The 6,363-nt window shown below is 30.1% G+C and overlaps 1 pseudogene; it reads left to right on the top strand.

Moving 5' to 3' along the window:
* Positions 1 to 1,603: 1,603 nt before the first annotated feature.
* Positions 1,604 to 1,722, top strand: LOC112484406 (annotated as a pseudogene).
* The last annotated feature ends 4,641 nt before the right edge of the window (positions 1,723 to 6,363 follow it).

Below are 6,363 nucleotides of genomic sequence, written 5' to 3'. Positions count from 1 at the left end.
TAAAACATTTTGTTTTTATCCACATTAACAAAGTCTTATTTGGAAAGGGTGGAAATACTATCCAAGTTATTGTTTATAGATTTTCCTTTCAATTCCAATTACTGAACAATTATTCAGATTTTTGAGAACCTAAAAATTCTATAGAATTTTAACTTTTCCGTGTAATTATTAAAATGTCTCTAGTAAAGACTTGTATCAAATTTAATTTTTAAATAGACTGACATGAGGGTAGCTGAAATAAGAAATGAATTCTTATTTGCTGAATGAATAAGAATTCATTTATATGTTACCCATTTGTTATTTATACATTAAGTTAATAGCCTCGTTGCCTACATGTATAAGTTGTCAGATTTTAATCAAAAAGTTGAATTTTGTTTCTCAGTAATCGACATCTTCATACTCACATAACAGAAAATTTCCTTAGAGTTTCCATTTTATCTCTTTACTGTCCATTGTATTTATATCCTTATGCACCACTTAAATTTGCTAAAATGGAATTTCATATTCAAAAATGCCCCATCTCTTAAGTCAGCTAGTAGAGAGCATCTTATTAATTTTATGAACATTGTAATCTCTTCTAATTTTTGTGTATATCTTTTCTGAAGGATTGCCATCAGATTTTGTTTTGTCTATATTGAAACATAACCCATTAAAAAACCAAACATACACTATTTCCCCCAAGAAAATTTGGTTATATAATTTGCTTTTAAAATGTTAATTATTAATCCCATTGACAGAATTGCTCAAAGAACTAAATAAAAAGCATCAAGGACCAGCATGTTCTTCATTCTTCTACATTATATGAAATTGTCTCAACTAAAGACCTGTATCAAAAGCACTTTCCTTCCTAATTAATTTGATGGTTACTTATTACATTGAAATTTAAATGAACTAATCAAATATTTATTTTGTAATTGTATCACATTAACCCTGATTAAAGATGTAATATTATTTCAAGGATTATATTAAAATGCAAATTCTACAACTTTTGATTAATGTTAATTTCTATCTATTAAATAAAGTAATTACTAGTGATCAGTGGCAATCGATCCAGTCTTTTTCATGTTATGAATTCATGACTCATATGTAAGTAAGTGAATATGCTGACTTTCTTAAAAGAAGAGCTTCAAATATGAATTAAATAATATCTGGAAATTATAAACACATTTCTACTCTAACACAAATCATTAAATTTAACACAAACTCGGTAAGTTAAAAAAAAAATTATTGGAAATGGACACAGAATTATGAAACAAAAATCTAGTCTCCGACACAAATATTCAAATCTTTTTTGTTTCTTAGGTAACAAGAAGAGAGAGCAAAAATTATAAAGTGTTTGAAAATGTATCATCTTAGTTAAGAATGCATTATGTTTGATGAAAAAAAAAACTTCCAAAATATCTTTAAAAATCTAACCAAATGAATCTTAAAACATTATTCTGAAAAAATCTGTACTTTCTCTGTAGGTTAACTGTTTTGATATCGTGAGATTGTCTTTAGTCTTGTGTTTCTGTCCAAACTATAGTTTGAGCAATCAAGTGGTCTATGATATATGAAGTATGCCATACTAATTCTTATTTGTTCATTATTTAAAAAAAATTAAGTCTATGGCCATGCTACCCTGAACAAGCTCGATCCCATCCAATCTTGGAAGCTAAACAGGGTTAGTCCTGGTTAGTACTTGGATAGTAGACCACCTAGGAAGACTAGGTGCTATAGGCATAAAAAAAAAAAAAAAAGGGATTATAACCTGACAAGGTCCTTGCAATCTGTGAGGTCAACCAAGGGTTGCCTCACCTAAAAAAAAAAAAAATAAAATAAAATAAAAAGGAACAAAACTCTCCTTTTTTAAGCTAAATATTAAAATTCTATTACCTTTGGTAGCCAAAGTATTGTCTTAAAATTATAAAAATGATATTGATAACTCATAGCTAATTATTTCCTGATGCCAACTCCAGTAGTTATGTGATCAAATGTCCCTTCTTCCAGGCACACTGAATTTATTCTAGCCTCCTCTTTTTCCCCCATTTGTCACTAATGACAGTGAGAAATATGGTTATCATTATCTGTAATATCCTGACTTATTTTTAAAATCATACAATATACATAAAATAGTTTTGGAATTGATAATCTTATGAAAACTTATTTACTAACTAAAGTACAGTTCTTTTTGTGTTTAGTCAAAATTCATTTCCCAAAATAACTTAAATATGTCCTTTTATTTCCACCATTTTCAATGTAATTTAACCATTTGTTACAACTTTATTTTCATTTTGCACATCTTTTTTTAAAGTTTACATACACTGAAATTCACTTATTGTGATGTAGAGTTCTATGAATTTTGAAAACTGCCTAGTCATGCATCTACTTAAACAGTCATGATATAAAAGTTTTATCATCCCACCAAATTTTTGTCCTCTGTTTTTGTTGTCATCCTTTCCCATAACCCTTACCCCTAGTAGTGATTGTTTGTTTTCATCTTTATAGTTTTGCTATTTTCAGAATATCACATATGGAATCATATAGTATATAGCCTTAAGATAGCAATGTCAAAAAGACTCCAAATATAATTATGGATTTGCTTATTTTTTCTTTAAGTTTTATCAGGTATTGTTTCATGGATTTCAGGGCACTGCTATTAAATATATGTTTGTTTAGGTATTTTTTTCCTGAGAAAATTGAGTTCATTTATGATTTTGTAATTTTCCGCTCATGTAATGTTCCACTGACAATATTCAGTGTTCTAAAGTCAATTTTGTTTATCAATATAGCCATTTCAATTTTTTTTTTTTTGGTGTTTTTGTATGACATATTTTCCATTCTTTTTCTTTAAACCAATCCATTTCTGACAATCTCTGTTTTTAAATAGGCTCCTTAAATCTTTCATATTTAATGTGATTATTATGTTTGAATTAAAATCTACCAAAATTCTAGCTGTTTTCTATTTGTTTCTTGTTTTTGTTTTTTCCTCCATTTCCCTTTTCACTATTTTTATTTACACATATAATTTTAAAGTTAGTCTTCACCATATACTTTTTTATTGATCAGTTGTCTATCTTTAAATAATATTATTTGCCTTCTTTGTAGTATAATGATCTTATAATGGTATATTCCCATTTCCTCCTTCTCTTCATCACACCATTTTGTCATGCAATTTATTTTACATTTTATTAATACACATTATATTATTATGACTTGAGGAGTCTATTGAAGATGTTCCTCATTGAGTTTACTGCATTTTCATTTCTAACATTTCCATTTGATTCTTTTTTATATTTTTTGTCTCTCTACTGAAATTACCCATTTGCTTTTGCTTGTTGTCCACCTTTTCCTTAAAAGCCTTTAACATATTTATTAATTAGTTATTTTATATCTTTGTCAGATAGTTCCAACATCTGTGTCATGTATGAATATAATTCTATTGAATTATATTGGAGTGTGTTAATTTTTTTTTTTTTTTGGAGTGTGTCTCTTTGGAGTGTGTTAATTTTTATTTTTATTTTTTTTGCCTTTGAATATGTCTTATAACATTTTGTTGAAATCTGAACATTTTTCTTAAGGCAGTAGAAACTGAGGTGACTAGTTTTATGCTTGGAAATGATCACATCTTTTCTTCTGCTATACCTTTTGTGTGGGGGTTACATTATTCTTCTAAGGAATTGAACTGGCTTTGAGAATTGTTCTTACCCTGACTATATACCACAGACTTCAAATTTCTCTTGCAGTACCTTGAGTTTAGGGTGGTGAATGGTGTGCCAGAGGATTTCTCTCAATGTCTTTTCTAAGTATTAGGTATTTTGTTTGTGCTGTGTCAGAGCCCTTATTCTACAGCTATCACAGTAGGATTATACCATTACCTCCTCTATGCTAGCTTGCCTTGTGGTAGGGCATGAAGAGACATATTTTCTGATTTTCTGATTAAACCTAAGTTTTAAGCAGAACTGTGTTCCTTCTTCCTAAGAGTATATCTTTCTCAAGTGCCCCCATTTCTCTTCCAGTTCTATTTCTAGACTCAACAGGTATTCCTGCCTCTTCCCCAGGGATTAGTGGCTTTTCGTGGGGGTTCTCATCTCTCAGCTTCCCTAGAGTCATCACTTGTTGTTGCCATTTCCACAGAAGATTGGTGTGGATTTCTGTTTTGTTTTGTTTTGTTTTTTTTTTTCATTTTTTGTTTTATTTTGTTTTCTTCTTTTGATTTTGAGAGGTAAGAGAGAAAAAAAAGAAAAAATAATTGTTTTTCTCTCACTCACTGCTATTCCCCTCTCCTTTGTTGCTAACTTTTTAGAAGTCTAGTCTTCCCTGAGTGGGCCCAGTCATGGTAAAAAAGCTTGCAAAAAGATATACTCTTTTTCACATTCTCTGCACAGACTGCCCTCAGACTTCACCAGTTCCTCCATTATTCTAACTCATCTCTTCTTAGTGTCCAGTTGCATTATTTCAAGGTTAGCAAATGTTTGCATCCTTCTCTCCCTGCTGCTACCTGTGTTTCACAGATTCCAGGTTAGCTCATCTCTCAAAAAAAACTATGACAACTTATAGCTTATCTAATTTGTTTCTTTATACATGCTTGAGCACTGATCTTTCCAACTCTTTATGTCCCCTAGAAGAAACTAGAGATAAGGTCGATTTTGAAAACAACATAATTTATGATTTTAAAAAATGTAAAGAAGAGAAAGAACATTAACATTAACTGGCATCTGTAATATATCAGACATAATGCAGGCTAAATCATTTGCATATGGCATGTTTAATTTTTATAATATTTCCACTTTGCAAATAGGACACTGAGATCTGTGAAGGTGAGAATACTGCTAAGACAGTCAAGAAATAATTATGTTTGGAGCCCTTATCTGTTATCTTACATGCATTAAAAATGGAGGAGTCAAGAAAAGGCTTATTCAAAAACAATGACTATTAAAACACTTAAATATAGCAGAGAATATGTGGCTGCAAATTTTATTAGAAAATTATCCTCTAAAATACTATTCATTAATGAAGAAATCATGTAGAATTTAGTATAGAGTTCAAATTATGATCTCAAGTCTTGGGCTCTTACAAAAGGTGAAAAATGAATAATCAAAACAACACACATACTAATGGTTTCTCTTTACCTTTTTCCTCTAACCCATGCACAGTTATCAATTCTTTACCTACAAGATTAAAACATAAGGTATATGAATTAAATTTTGTATATTAGAGACATTTAGATATTTCCATAGTATGACAGCAAAACATTTTGTGAATCACTGAAGCAAATACTTTCTAGTTACCATTGTTCTGAAGATGGACAAATTTAGACATGTTCCAGCTGTCTATGAAGTTCAAATTGCTTATTGGAAAGAACTATGTGACTGGATTTTTTTTCAAATTCATATTTAGGTATTCAGACATTGAGATATCTTAACACAAAGCTTTTCAGCATGCAGAAATATCTTGACATTATATTGAGTAATAATATTAAAAATAATTTTTAAAAAAACTTCAATATTTTCCAGAATCATGTTAACACATTAGTTTTCCAGTAGTCTAAGTTGAAAAAGTCAAAAAAAATCTAAGAATTTTCTTTATCACTATTCGTAGTTGCCTGAAAACCGGACCCCTAAAAGATATTCATGCCCTAATCCCTGGAACTTATGAATGTTACCTTATAAGGACAGGTCTTTTTTATTTAAAGTAATTGTTTATTGATAAAGGAATTGGAAATATATGTTAGAACATTGCATAACATTTATTTATTATACATATTTATGGTTAAATTAGTTCTTATGCCACACTATAGGTTCAGTCATTTCTCATAAATCCTGCTGGTCTTTTAATGAAATCTGAAGTTAAAGAACCTCACTTCCACCCACTCCCCCAGAGCACTGTAGAATATGACATAATCATGGACCTCACCTAATATGGTTTAGAGTTGGGTGCCCAGAGTGGACAATATCAAATGAACATTCCTACTTACTAAATAGTCTTTTTAATTTACTGTGCATTTTTTTAAAATTAAAAATTATTAGGGTGACATTGAATAACAAAATCAAATAAGTTTCACATGTATAAGGTCAAGTCTTTGCAGATGTGATCAAGTTAAGGATCTTGAAATGAAGATACTATGGCCTGAATGATTGTGTCCCCAAAAATTTATACGTTAAATCCTAATGCCCTCATGAATGTGATTGGTGATCTAAGAAAAGAGGCCCTATGGGGCTCTTTAGCCCCTTTCACCATGTGAACCCAATGAGAAATTTCCATTTATGAAAGAGGAAATGGCTTCTCAGCAACCAGCTCACCAAGTCTGCTGATGCTACAACAGACTTCTCAGCCCCCAGAACTGTAAGAAATATATATATATATATATATATATATATATAT

The sequence above is a fragment of the Pteropus alecto genome, unplaced genomic scaffold (assembly GCF_000325575.1).
Source record: "Pteropus alecto unplaced genomic scaffold, ASM32557v1 scaffold75, whole genome shotgun sequence".
NCBI lineage: Eukaryota > Metazoa > Chordata > Mammalia > Chiroptera > Pteropodidae > Pteropus > Pteropus alecto.
Note: the sequence above shows the minus strand (reverse complement) of the source record. Positions and strands in the feature narration are given on the sequence as shown.